This window comes from Myotis daubentonii, chromosome 16 (assembly GCF_963259705.1).
Source record: "Myotis daubentonii chromosome 16, mMyoDau2.1, whole genome shotgun sequence".
In the NCBI taxonomy this organism is placed as follows: Eukaryota; Metazoa; Chordata; class Mammalia; order Chiroptera; family Vespertilionidae; genus Myotis; species Myotis daubentonii.
The window spans coordinates 46,544,736-46,557,200 of record NC_081855.1 but is presented as its reverse complement, the minus strand read 5'-3'; positions in this window follow the sequence as shown (position 1 = coordinate 46,557,200).

Sequence of the window (12,465 nt, the reverse complement as noted above, 5' to 3'; positions counted from 1 at the left end):
GAAGTGTTACTTTTTTTCCCTACTAAGCTTTCAAAATTCAGGATGTATTCTGCTCTTACAGTACATCTCAGTTGGGCTAGCCCAGTGGTCGGCAAACTGCGGCTCGCGAGCCACATGCGGCTCTTTGGCCCCTTGAGTGTGGCTCTTCCACAAAATACCACGTGCAGGTGCGCACGTACAGTGCGGTTGAAACTTCGTGGCCCATGTGCAGAAGTCGGTATTTTGTGGAAGAGCCACACTCAAGGGGCCAAAGAGCCGCATGTGGCTCTCGAGCTGTGGTTTGCCGAGCCGCAGTTTGCCGACCACTGGGCTAGCCCGTTGCCAGTGCTCAGTAGCTCTATGTGGCTGTCACCTCGGACAGCTCCAGAGCTTCATCCTCCCAGAGGAGGACTCATTCTGGGTCCAGCCAGCTGTGAACTTGACCAGATGTGGGCTCAGAGAACAGATAGGTGCTCCCTTGCTTCTTCCTGTGTCAGTCTCCTTGGGCCTGAGGCCTAGAGTTCTCCTTCCCACCCCACCCGCCACCCCCAAGGCCTCTCTCCTCTCGCCCAGGTTGGGGGAACATTTTTGTCTCCTTCATCCTCTAGGCCAGAGGGTGAGACCTTTCACCTCGGCTGGCCCATCAGAGCCCCTTCTCTTCCCCTAGGGCCTCCCCCGCCTCTTTCATGCAGACCAGTGAGGCCCAGATGAGACTGGGGCGGGGTGTGGTGGGGCCACTGAGCTCGGAGCCCCAGGCTCTAGGGCAGCGGTTCTCAACCTGGGGTCGCGACCCCTTTGGCGGTGGAACGACCCTTTCACAGGGGTCGCCTAAGACCATCCTGCATATCAGATATTTACATGACGATTCTGTAGCAACATGACAGTTATGAAGTAGCAACGAAAATAATTTTATGGTTGGGTCACCACATGAGGAACTGTATTAAAGGGCCAGAAGGTTGAGAACCACTGCTCTAGGGGAAGAAGGGGCTGGGCCAGAGCTGGGGTCAGGAGAAGACATTTCCCATGATGCTCCTGGCTGGGGGGTCTGCTGACCATATGCCTGGGGGACGCGGCTCCTCTGATAATGCAAAGCAGATTCCTCCCTCGCTCTGTGGCAGCTGGTGGGCAGAAGGCCAGGGGGGAAGACCGAGCTCTCAGGAATCTGGGTGTAGAAGAGCGGAAGCAAGGAGGGCTCCTTCAGCCTCATGCCCCCTTATCTCTGACTCCCCCAACACCCTTGCCTCATGCTGACCCCTCCCGGCTACACCAGGCTCCTCTTCAGCAAGCTGCCTGCCCTGGGCCCTGCCTCAGACCCCAGATCACTCTCCAGATTCATAAAAGGCCCCCCAGTTCTCAGCACAAATCCTTGGGGGGCCTCTGATGCAGCACCTTCATTCAGATGGGCACCCAGTCGTCTTCCCCAGGCAGACCCTGAGCAGCCCTTCCATCCCCACATCTATGGTGATTCCTCCCAGGTTCAACGGGAAGTTAGGGCTCCCCACTTCCACACCTCAATCTACCTGTCCCAGCCCCCCACCATGTCAGAGGAGAGGCCGGGAGCATTTCCCTAAGGCTCCATCATGAAAGAACATTCAGGAACATTCCGCTCTCAACCCCCATCCCTCCCAGGGCACTCAGTCCTGCCCTCTTCCCACAGCATCCGGGCACTTCCCAATCCCTGTGCTCCCTTCCCGGTAACCCCTGCTCCAGCTGTTTCCAGCTATATTCCCCAAGGGCTCCTGGGAAAGGTGGGATTGAGCCTCCTCCCATCCCCCTCCCATATTCTAATGACTCATAGCGTCTGGGGATCTTTTGTTTCAGGCAGCAGGAGCCTGATGCCCCCTCAACACTCTCCATCCTGAGCCAGGGCTCAGCATCCACATTCCAGAGACCCAGCCCTGCCTCGGGGTCTAAGGCTTCACTCCGTGGTCCAGATGGTTCTCATCTACTCCTACGGACCTTGGGGTGCCGGCGGCCAGGGCACAGGGCAGCCAGGGCACAGGGCAGCCAGGCTTCCATGGCTCAACCTTGGAACCAAGGGAGGTCACACCATGACCTCCTGGAAGATGCTGCTGAGATCCCTCTTCTCACCCTGGGCACCAGCTCAGCATCTTTGTAAGGCAAGGAGGAAGAAACCAAACCCAGGGTGGGTCAAGGGAATTTACTCTCAGAAGTGATTGGGGGGTGGGGGGGGGTAGGGCTGACTCTAGGCGCAGCTTGATTCAGAGGCTCAACCAACATCCCAGGACCCAGTGTCTCCCTCTCCATCGCTTGCCTCCATTTCCTTCTGTAGACAAGTCCCTTGTGCTGATAAAAGGCTGCACAGCTTCAGGTTCAAGCTCCTGGGAAAGGCAGCCTCAAGTCCTAGAACTCCTGCAGAAAGTCTCCAGGCGTCCTTGGTTCTGATTGGCCCATCCCCAGGAATGTCAATCACTGATTGGCTAAGATGGAGGTCCATTTCCAGGCTCCATTTCCTGGGCAGGGGTATGCCCTGCCTGCAGCATGGGGACTGAGAGTGGGAGAAGTTGAGGTACAATTATGAAAAGGGGGCCCCCCAAAAACAAATGTAGCTCCTTCCTCCTCACCAGGCAATCTGAGTGACATCCCGCCCCTAGACCCAGGTGTGTCTTTCTCGTAAGAATCATGAAACAGCACGGACATAGGGCACAGAGCACCCAGGAGGCACTGGGGATCTGAGGAGGAACTCCTCACAGGGACCTGGGGAGGGTCTGGGAGGGGGAGGCCTTGATCTGCGTTTTGAAGTTCTGAAGGATGGACAGGATTTGGGTTGTGGGGATGGAAAATGGGCGGGGAGAATATTTCCAGCAAAGGAAACAGCTGGAGCAAAGGCACAAGAACGGGGAGCGAGGACGGGTTAGCTTTGACCATAAGTTATCATGGGAACAAGGTGACAATCAGGCCAGATCTGGCAGGGACCAGAATGCCCGGCGGAGGAATTTGGACTGAACGGGTTGGTGCTGAGGTTGGTTGAGCAGCAAAGCATCGTGTAGGGAGGAAGGAACCAGAGGCAGGAGACCAGCCGGGAGGCTGGTGCGTCAGGCACAGAAACGAGCAGTGGGGAGGGAAAAGAGGGAAGCAATTCAGGAAACATTAAGAAGGAAGAATGAACTCCGCTTGGCACGAGATCAGATGGGAAGTAGGAAGGCGGAGGGGCGTCTCCGGGACTCCCAGCCTCCAGCGTTGGCAGCTGCGGGGAGACAGAGGCCTGGAGGAGAGGCAGGCTTTGGTGGAGGATCCAGAATTCCCTGCTGAGTTTGGGAAGTCGGTGGGACCTCCATGGAAAAAGGCAGGAGACACTTATACAAGTCAGGAGCTCCAGAAAATTCCAGGGCCACAGGAAATCCCAGGGAGTGTTTTGTGATCGTCTGCCAGGCACAGGGTGAGGACCCCTGGGACAGAGGGAGAGAGAGCCCTGAGGCTCGGCCTGCTGAGGTGACCCAGGAGGATGAGGAGGCAGAGATGGTCAAGAAGGGCTGGTCAGTGATCTGGGGCACCAGATCTTGCAGCATCAAGGAGGCCTAAGGAAGGAGCCAGTCTCCAGGAGGGAGCAGCAGGTGACCCCAGTGCAGGTGCTGCAGGGAGGTCTGGGAGGAGAAGGCGGGGATGAGCCCGTGGATGGGACCGTGGGAGATGCAGAAACCAGTGAATGGTGGGAGGGGAGGTGGCAGGTGAGACAGTGGAGATACCGCTGCATAGAAGGGTTTCTCCTTAAAGCTTTGCTGAGAGGGGGAGCAAATGGGGCATGTCCTAGGATGAGGAGGGACTTCTTTGTGGGGAAGAGGAAGGAGGGTGTGACCTCCATGGTCAGGAGGCTTAAAGGTTTCAAGCTGGGTGGCTTGAGCCATCCCTCTCAACTTGGGCTCCCCAGCGTAGGTCCACCAGCCAGCCCCTCTGTGTGAGGGTCCAAGCCAGCTTAAAGGGGTCAGCTTTGGTCCTCAGGGTCCTACCTCTCTGGTTGTCCCAACCATCTTGCTCTGTACCCCCCTCACATCCATCTCAGTGCCACTGGGGCAGGATTAATGAGCAAGAACCAGTGCCTTGGTCTCAAGGAGCTCAAAGTTCAGTTAGAATGAAGAGGGAAATTGTCTGAAAATCTCAGTGGGATTGGATTCTGCCAGAAGAACCACAACCTAGAACCCCTGTCAAAATGCCACCTCACTGAGGCTCTACTCAGCAGCCACTGGGCTCTGGGAGTGAGAGCCTCACTCCATCCCTTCCAGGGGAAAGGCTGAAGGCCGGGCAGGACCGAAGAAGCTGCCAGAGTCACAATAGGTTCATGCAGAAGCCACCTCGGCAGCTCTGCATGTCCAGCCCCGCCCCTTCCTGGGGTAACACATGGGCTGGGCACGTGCCCAGAGTGCCCCATGCCTGTCAGGCTGGAGCCTGTCTCATGCCTCTCCGGGGAGGCTGCCGGAAGCCCCAGAACAGTGACTCAGGTGAGGAGGGGGGGCTGGGAGGGAGGGCTGCAGGCCAGGCCAGCTTGTGGCACCCACCCCCCTCCCACCAGTGTCTGGCTAGTCAAGGGACAGGGGAGGGAGCATGGGTGCCAGGAGCAGGGGCTTGGCTCCCCCATCTGGGAGCATGGCAATGCCTCTCTTGGCAAGAAAGAGGTCTGCTTGGCAGACTGGCATAGAGGCTGTCTTGGGCTGACCCAAACTCAGATTTGATGCCCAAATGCCAGGCAGCCCTCCATCAAGGAAGAATCTCCATTAAGGACACAGGGGCAGCCACAGTCCAGGCCTGGGAGGGTGTGCCCCTGAGCCCTGCAGTGAGGTTAAGGGTCAGGGTAGGGGGTGTCAGTGGGAGCCATAGCCTGAGTCCTTAGACTCTGGCTCCTGGTTTGGCCTCAAAGTGAGGGAGAGGACCTGGAGAGCTAGGGGACCCTGAGGGACCGAGGCTAACCACAGCCACTGAAGTGGGCGAACCAGGCAACACAGCAGCTGTAACTGGGCGTCTGGCGACACTGCTTAATGATGACAGAATACACTTTAACTTTATTCACGGCTGTGGTTTCACACGGCTGTCTCCTTAGCCCTGTCAGAGAGCCATTATTGGACCCACTTTATAGATGAGACGACTGACACCCAAAGGTCTGCCCCAGGGCCCCTGATAGTAAGTGGCAGAGCCAAGCCGGGAGCCATAGCTGCCCCCCCTGGCACCCCCATCTCCTGTTCTTCCCCCAAGGCAGGCCGAGTCTGCCACCATTGGGCTGAGGGTGAGGTGGGCATGAAGGGCGGGACAAGGGGCTGGTGTGGGGAGACTGGGAACCTGGGGTGGGGACTGGAAATACCCCGTTTGGGTATTTCCAAAGGTTCATTTCCTTCCAGAATCCCCTGCCCCCTCCGGCAAAGAGTGGCAGGGACAGCTGGCACCCACAAGGGGAAGAAGAAAGGGGATCCCGGTTCTGAGCCTGGTGTCTTAACCTTGGTGCCGCCACCAGCATCCCCGCCCCTGCCCTGCGCCCAGCCCCCACCCAGGCTGCAGGAAGCTGGCGCCACTGGGAGCCTGGCACAGAGCCACACAGGCCAGGCCTGGTGGAGGGGGCAGGAGGCCAGCACGGCCGCAGTGCAGCTCCGAGTCCCACCCCGGGGGGGCCTGGCCGGACCCCTCTGCCTAGTCCCAAATGCCCCCCATGCTGCCTGTCCACGGAGACTCCTCAGGGCTGAGCCCTCAGTCTGGGATTCAGACAAGCCTGCTTTCTCAAGACACCGCACCCCCGCCCTACTCTGGGCTCTGCTGGGCCCTCCCTGGGTCCCTGAAACAGAGGCGCGAGGCCCACCTGGGAGAAGACCCTTCCCACTTTGGCTGCTGGTTATTTTGGCCTCATCACCCAAGGACTCAGGTGGGAAGGATGTGAGCCTAAGAGTCACACAGTCCTGGGTGCAAACCCTGGCCTGGGGTCGAGGGGAAGGTAGTCCCATATGGTCATTTAGCCTTTGTTTCTCAGATGTACAATGGGAGGCTACAGCAGCTCCCTCGGAAATTTGCAGCAAAACTTAACGCTTTAAGGCTAGACCTAGCACAACTGTGGGTCACAGTGGATATCTGAGTCACTGTCATCCCATCCTGGCATTAGAGGCCCCCATAAGAGCCCCACCCTGCCCTTCCGGCCTATCTCCCAGCGGCAGTCTCACTGGGTGGCTTGTGTTCCCCAAATACAGCTCACGCTTCCCATTGGGGCCTTTGTTGCTGCTCCGGCTGCCTGCAGAGCCCTCTCCCCAGCCCTACCTGTAGCCATGTCCCTTTCCCAGCTCCGCCCGGAAGCCCTCCGGGATCTCACTCTTACTTCCCCCAGGAGCTCCTCAGCACTTTGCATAGAAAGGGCTCGATTCTATACCGAGTCCTTGCTTGATATCTTTTATTAAATTATAAGCCGATTCATCTCTGCCACTGTCTCTATCCACACCGAACCCTTCCCCCAGCCCCTTGTGCATTGAAACCTCCTTGCCCACAGAGCCCTCCCACCAGGCAGCCAGGACTGAGCCTGCTAATCAACGAGAACTTGGAACCCACCTGTGCGCAGAGGGAAAGACGGAGAGTGGGAGAGTGCAGGGAGAGAAGTGTGTTAATGGGGGACCAGCCCTGGGACTTAATCCAGCTTGACACGGTTTGGCAAAGCCATTCACATCGTCCCTCTGACTCCAGCCAGACCAGCAGCTCGCGCCTTCCCCCACTCTTGGCCCACGAAGCAGAGAAGGAAAAGCCACCCACAGACACTAATTGTGAGACAGACATAACCGGGGCCTCCAGGCAGGAGCTGGAAGAAGGCTGGGGGCAGGGGGAGTAAGTGGAGGGACGATGGCTGAGCTTGGCTGCAGCTGACATGGAGCTGGAGACTAATGCATCAGACACCTGTCCGCCTTCTGGGCTGTGCTCCTCCTACACACCATCTCCACTCCAACCCCCTTAGATTTCCACTCACGTCTCTTCTTCATTTCACCGGAACTGGAAGCTCCTGGAGAACTGGGGACTGGCCATTACTAATGAATCCCCCACACCCCGTGCTGGGCTGAGGAACAATATTGTACTCATCCCATTGTACAGATGAGGAAACTGAGGCCCAGAGGGGTATATGACTCTCGCAAGTTCACGCCATGGATGCACAGCGCACATGGGAACCCATTTGAGGCCTGGGACCCCCAAATACCTGGACCCTTCTCACAAATGCCCTGGAGATGGCGGATCTCAAGGGCAAGATAGTACTATCTGCAAACAAATTCCCAAAACTCAGCAAATTCCGGAGCATTCGGGAGCATAAAGCAGGCTCCTTCCTCCCCACCCATGAACTCCCAGGTCTCTCCCAAAATGACCTCCTAGCTCCGAAGGCCCTGAGCAAGGTCATTGGCCACTGACCAGAGGAGCTTCTCTCCCAGTTTTGCAAAAACAACAACACACAAACCCTACCCCAACTCCCAGCCTTGGTTCCACCAGGGAGGACCCCGGGCCCCGGTTCCACCAGGGAGGACCCCTGGCCCTGGTGCAGCGAGGCAGCCAGTGATGCGTGTGGTCAGCAGCTCACGGGTGTGACTCCGGGTCCCAGCTTCCTGCAGCTCCGTGTACAAATAGCAAAGCTCTGCCCTCTCCCTCCCACCGCCCTAGGTCTAACCTCAGTGCCTTCTGCTCCTTAGCGCAGATAAAGGTGCCTGGAGCAACCCTTCAGAAGCTCAGGCTAACGGAAAACACATGGTTCTCTTGTCTCTTGTCAGCTCCCAATCGGATGGTGGGAACAGGTCACACTTGGAGGACAGCAGCCAGCCAAGGGGCAGTGGGCACCAGTGCAGGACATGTGGGGGAGGGCAGCGGGGAAGCGATGTGCCTGGCAGGGTAGGAGGGGGAGAAAGGCTGGGTTGGGGGAGAGCTCTTGGCCAGAGGAGAGGCCTTGGGGAGAAGGGGAAACTTGTGTGGGTGGCAGTGGAGGCCGCCTGCCAGGACTTGTAGAGGGAACCGAGGTGGCTGAACGGATGGGGTCGGGGGCAGGACCCCAGGAGGCCCCAGATCCTGGACTGGGCTCCAGCAGAGAAACCTAAGCCCGAGGCCCCTCCCCCTTCCCAATCCTCTGGTGCTAAAAAGCCCAGGACATTTACGACTTCAGGAGGGTAAAGAGCCTGAGAAACAATCGCAGACCATATGGATTTGTTTCCTGGGTTTAAAAAAAAAAAAAATCCCTCTAATTAGGCAGGGAAAAGCCATTGGCCTGTGTCTCAAGGCCCCTGGATTCAATTACCACCCAGCCCCCCACCAGCGCTGTGGCCCTTCCACCCCCTTCACGCGGGGTTCAGGGTGGTACCCTGCTAAGGGGTGGCCCGGGGAAGACAGCCGTTGGAGAGGGACCTGGACCAGGAGCTGGTGAGGGAGGTGTGGGGGGGAAGGGGGGGCAGGGCTCAATGTTTCACTCAAGTCTGATAGATTCGATGTGAAAGCCCCTCGCAGCTGTGTGAGTCCTCAGTGCCCAGCCCCTCTTCTCCTCCCTGGGGAGGATGAGGTCCTGGGACAGCACCTCCTTGGAGTCCCTGCCTCTCTCTGCCAGGAAAAACTCGACATCGTTGAGTGAGGTGAGAGGTGGAATTATGAGTGTTTGCACCCCCCCAAAAATTTTTTTTATTGGCGTAATAGTTTTTCTACAATAAATGGAAACAATGCATGACAAAGTCCCTACTCCTCCACCTGTGCTCTGGGTCCCCTCTGAGGGCTGTCCCCTCAGTCTATAAACAGCCTCCCACTTCCCTCATCCTATAAACACCTTCTCTGAACCCCCACACCCTCAAACCCCCGTCCTCTCACTTCCCTGCCAAACTATAGATTCAGGGAAAGAGAGGCGCACCCCTCCTCCCTTCCAGCCTCAACCAACAGCACCCAGCCGACCTCCAGTCCCCCACCCCTCTCCTGCCCAAGCTGGCCTCCTTCCGGGTGGCATCCAACTCTGCACTCCCAGGCCTCACCCTCTCAGCCTTCTGAGATCAGAGGGGAAAACCTTCTAGAAACGGACACCCACCTTCCCGGGAACAGAACCCCTGTCTTCGCTGCGCTGGCCCTGCCCCTGCCCCTGCCCCGCTGCCCAGACACGGAACTGCCTCTCCACCAGCACCTCCGCTCACTGCAGCCACCCCAGAGCGTGTGGGTCCCCTTCTATGCCGTGTACTCTCTCCAGGCCGGGCTGCCTTCCTGTGTCACATGACCCACTGCCCGTGTGGGCCCCATCCCCACTCTAAATGGCCCGCGTGTGTTACCTCCACACCATCTCTCTCCAAACCCCATCTCCTGGTTGCCTGTCAGATACTGCCTTTTGCATGTTCTCCCAACATCTCAACGTCAACGTGCTCAGCATGCAACAAGAATTCGTTTATCTTCACCCCTCCTCCCAAACCAAATCAATAACAGAAGCTGCTCCTTCCGTGCTCTGTTCTTTTAAAAAAAATTAATAGACTTTATTGTGTAGAGCAACTTTAGGATCCCAGCAAACGGAGCGGAAAGTACCGAGTTTCCATAGGTCCCCTGTCTCTGTCCCCCAGCACAGCCCTCCCCACTGTCTCCATCCTACACTCCAGCGGTGCACGTGGGACATTGATGAAGCTACGTGAAAACATTATCATCACCTAAAGCCCGTATTTACATGAGCTCACTTTTAGGGTTGTATAGTCTATGGGTTTAGACAAACAAATAATGACATGTATCCACCGTGCTAGTATCATACAGAATAATTTCACTGCCCTAAAACTCGCTGTGCTCTCCCTTCCACTCCCCACCCCCTGGCCACCATGGGGGAGGGGGAGGGGGAGGGTGTCAGGCACCTGCGCACTCAGCATGCTGCCAGGTGGACACTCTAGGCCAGGGGTGGGCAAACTTTTTGACTCGAGGGCCACAATGGGTTCTTAAGCTGGACCGGAGGGCCGGAACAGAAGCATGGATGGAGTGTTTGTGTGAACTAATATAAATTCAAAGTAAACATCATTACATAAAAGGGTACGGTCTTTTTTTTTTTTTAGTTTTATTCATTTCAAACGGGCCGGATCTGGCCCTTGGGTCGTAGTTTGCCCACAGCTGTTATAGGGCCTGCCTCGGGGGAGGAACAGGAGATGGGATGCCAGGGGCGCAGCTATGGCTCCCGGCTTGGCTCTGCCACTTACTATCAGGGGACCTGGGGCAGACCTTTGGGTGTCAGTCGTCTCATCTATAAAGTGGGTCCAATAATGGCTCTCTGCTAGGGCCAACGAGACAGCCGTGTGAAACCACAGCTGTGAAAGGGCTTCGTAAAGTCCGGATTCAGGCTTGCTGGCGAGGGGGACTGAGAGCACTGGCGGATGCACAGGGAGGGAGCCGAGGCGAGCAGGCAGAGGTGAGCTGGGGCAGGGGGCTGTCGGCACTCCTCTGAAGTCCCTGCGCCCTGGACTCCCTCCCATCCCAGATCTTATCTTTGGGTGCCTGTCCCTGGATGGAGCTTTGCCTGGGGCACCCCAGCACCCCCAGGGTGGGAGGAGGGGGCAGATCAAAGGGCAAGCTCCCCGACAAGGGAACCTGAGATGCCTTCTTTGTGTCCTGGAGAGGCCCAGCCTGAGACAGGATGGATGGGAGCCCTGGGCCAGTGGCTGGGCTGGGGGGAGGGTAGGGGGGTGGCGGGAGGAGTGTCAGTGGAGAAACCAAATCCTGCCGTATTCACTGTGGACAAAAGGAAGGGCTTGAGAGGGGGTCCGGCTCCTCTCACAGCTGCTCTGGCTGGAGGATTCTGGCAGGGTCTTGGGACATCCGAGTCAGGTTCTCTTCACGGGCAGGAAAGACTCCAAGCAGGTGGAGGCTTGTCCCCCTATTGGTTGGGGACCTGGGTCCATTCATCAAGCTCCCCCAGTTACCCACATCCAGGAAGGGGCCTAGGAGCAGAGCTGGGGGAGGGGGGAGTAGGAATTAGCCCCTCCCCTGATTCTCCAATCCCAGACACCCCCCGACATTCCCGTCCCTCCCGGGAAAGGAAACGGACCACTTGGGTGTAACCCTACCTCCAGGCTCCGGGCTCCCCCACATCTGGAGCCCCAGCTGCCAGCCTGCCATGGGGGCTGTGAACTCTTGCCCTGCAGCCCGCCTGGTCCCAACAGCAGGAGCGGAGCCCAGGGGAGCAGCAGCTGTCTGCGTGGGGCTGTCTGGGCCACAAGCAGGCGCCTGGGCTCTGGACGGGGGTGTTGTGGGGGGAGGATCCATGTTACACCTGCCTCTATGGTAATTTGGGGCCTTACAGTTGGTGTTAGGATGGGGGGGGGTGTTTGTGATACAGTTTCATCCCAAATTTGGTCTGAATTCAAAGACACTCAGAGACTAGAACCCCCAAACCAAGTCCCTCACGGAGACGAGTTGGATTCCACATAGACTCACAGGCAGGCCCAGGGTAGGAGAGGAGTGGGGGCGGGAGGAGGTAAACCCCGGCGGTGCGCATGTGAAGGCCCAAATTCCGCCTCCTGTTCCCAGGGTTCTCTCTCTCTCACACCCCATGACCCTCCCCTCGGTATTGCTCCTTATGGCTGGTTGTCTTGAGCCCGTCCATCCGGGTTAATTGCCCAGTAACAAATTAACACTAATTTAGTAGCTTAAAATAGCACAATTTTTTTTAAAAAAACACCTCAGTTTCCATGGGTCAGAGTCTGGGTCCGGCTTACCTGGCCCTGCTGCCGGGGTCTCACCAGGTGTAGGCCAGGCTGCACTGTCCCTGAGTTCAAGGTCCTCTCCAGCTCACACTGTTGTTGGCAGCATTCCGTTCCTGCAACCTCAGGACTGAGGTTCTGGTTTCCTTGCTGCCAGCCAGGGGCGCGCTCAGCTCCTAGAGCAGCGGTTCTCAACCTTCCTCATGCCTCGACCCTTTCATACAGTTCCTCATGTGTGGTGACCCCCAACCATAAAATTATTTTTGTTGCTACTTCACCACTGTAATTTTGCTACTGTGATGAATCGTCATGTAAATATCTGATATGCAGGATGTATTTTCATTCTTATAAATTGAACATAACTAAAGCATAGTGATTAATCACAAAAACAATATGTGATTATATATGTGTTTTCCGATGGTCTCAGGCGACCCCTGTGAAAGGGTAGTTCGACCCCCAAAGGGGTCGCAACCCACAGGTTGAGAACCGCTGACCTAGAGGCTGCCCACCGTGCGGGCCTCACAACCCTCTCCTAAGCCCCCTCCCTACAGGTTACTCCTCAAGCCCAGCAAGAGGATCTCACGCCCCTTTTAAGGGATTTCACCTGGTTCACCCGGCCCAACAGAATCATCTTCCTTCGCTAACTCAGAATCAACTGATGTGGAATCTTAATTGCATGTCAGAGTCTATGCGCTAGGTGCCTCCGCCACACCAGACACTGAGGGTCTTGGTACGGTCACTCCGCCGCCTCCCACAGCCGTCTGCAGTCTCTGACCCGTGAGGCAGTGAGCCCGCTGAGAGTCCATGGAGGGGCCGGGTGTGGGCCCTTTCGTTGTCAATT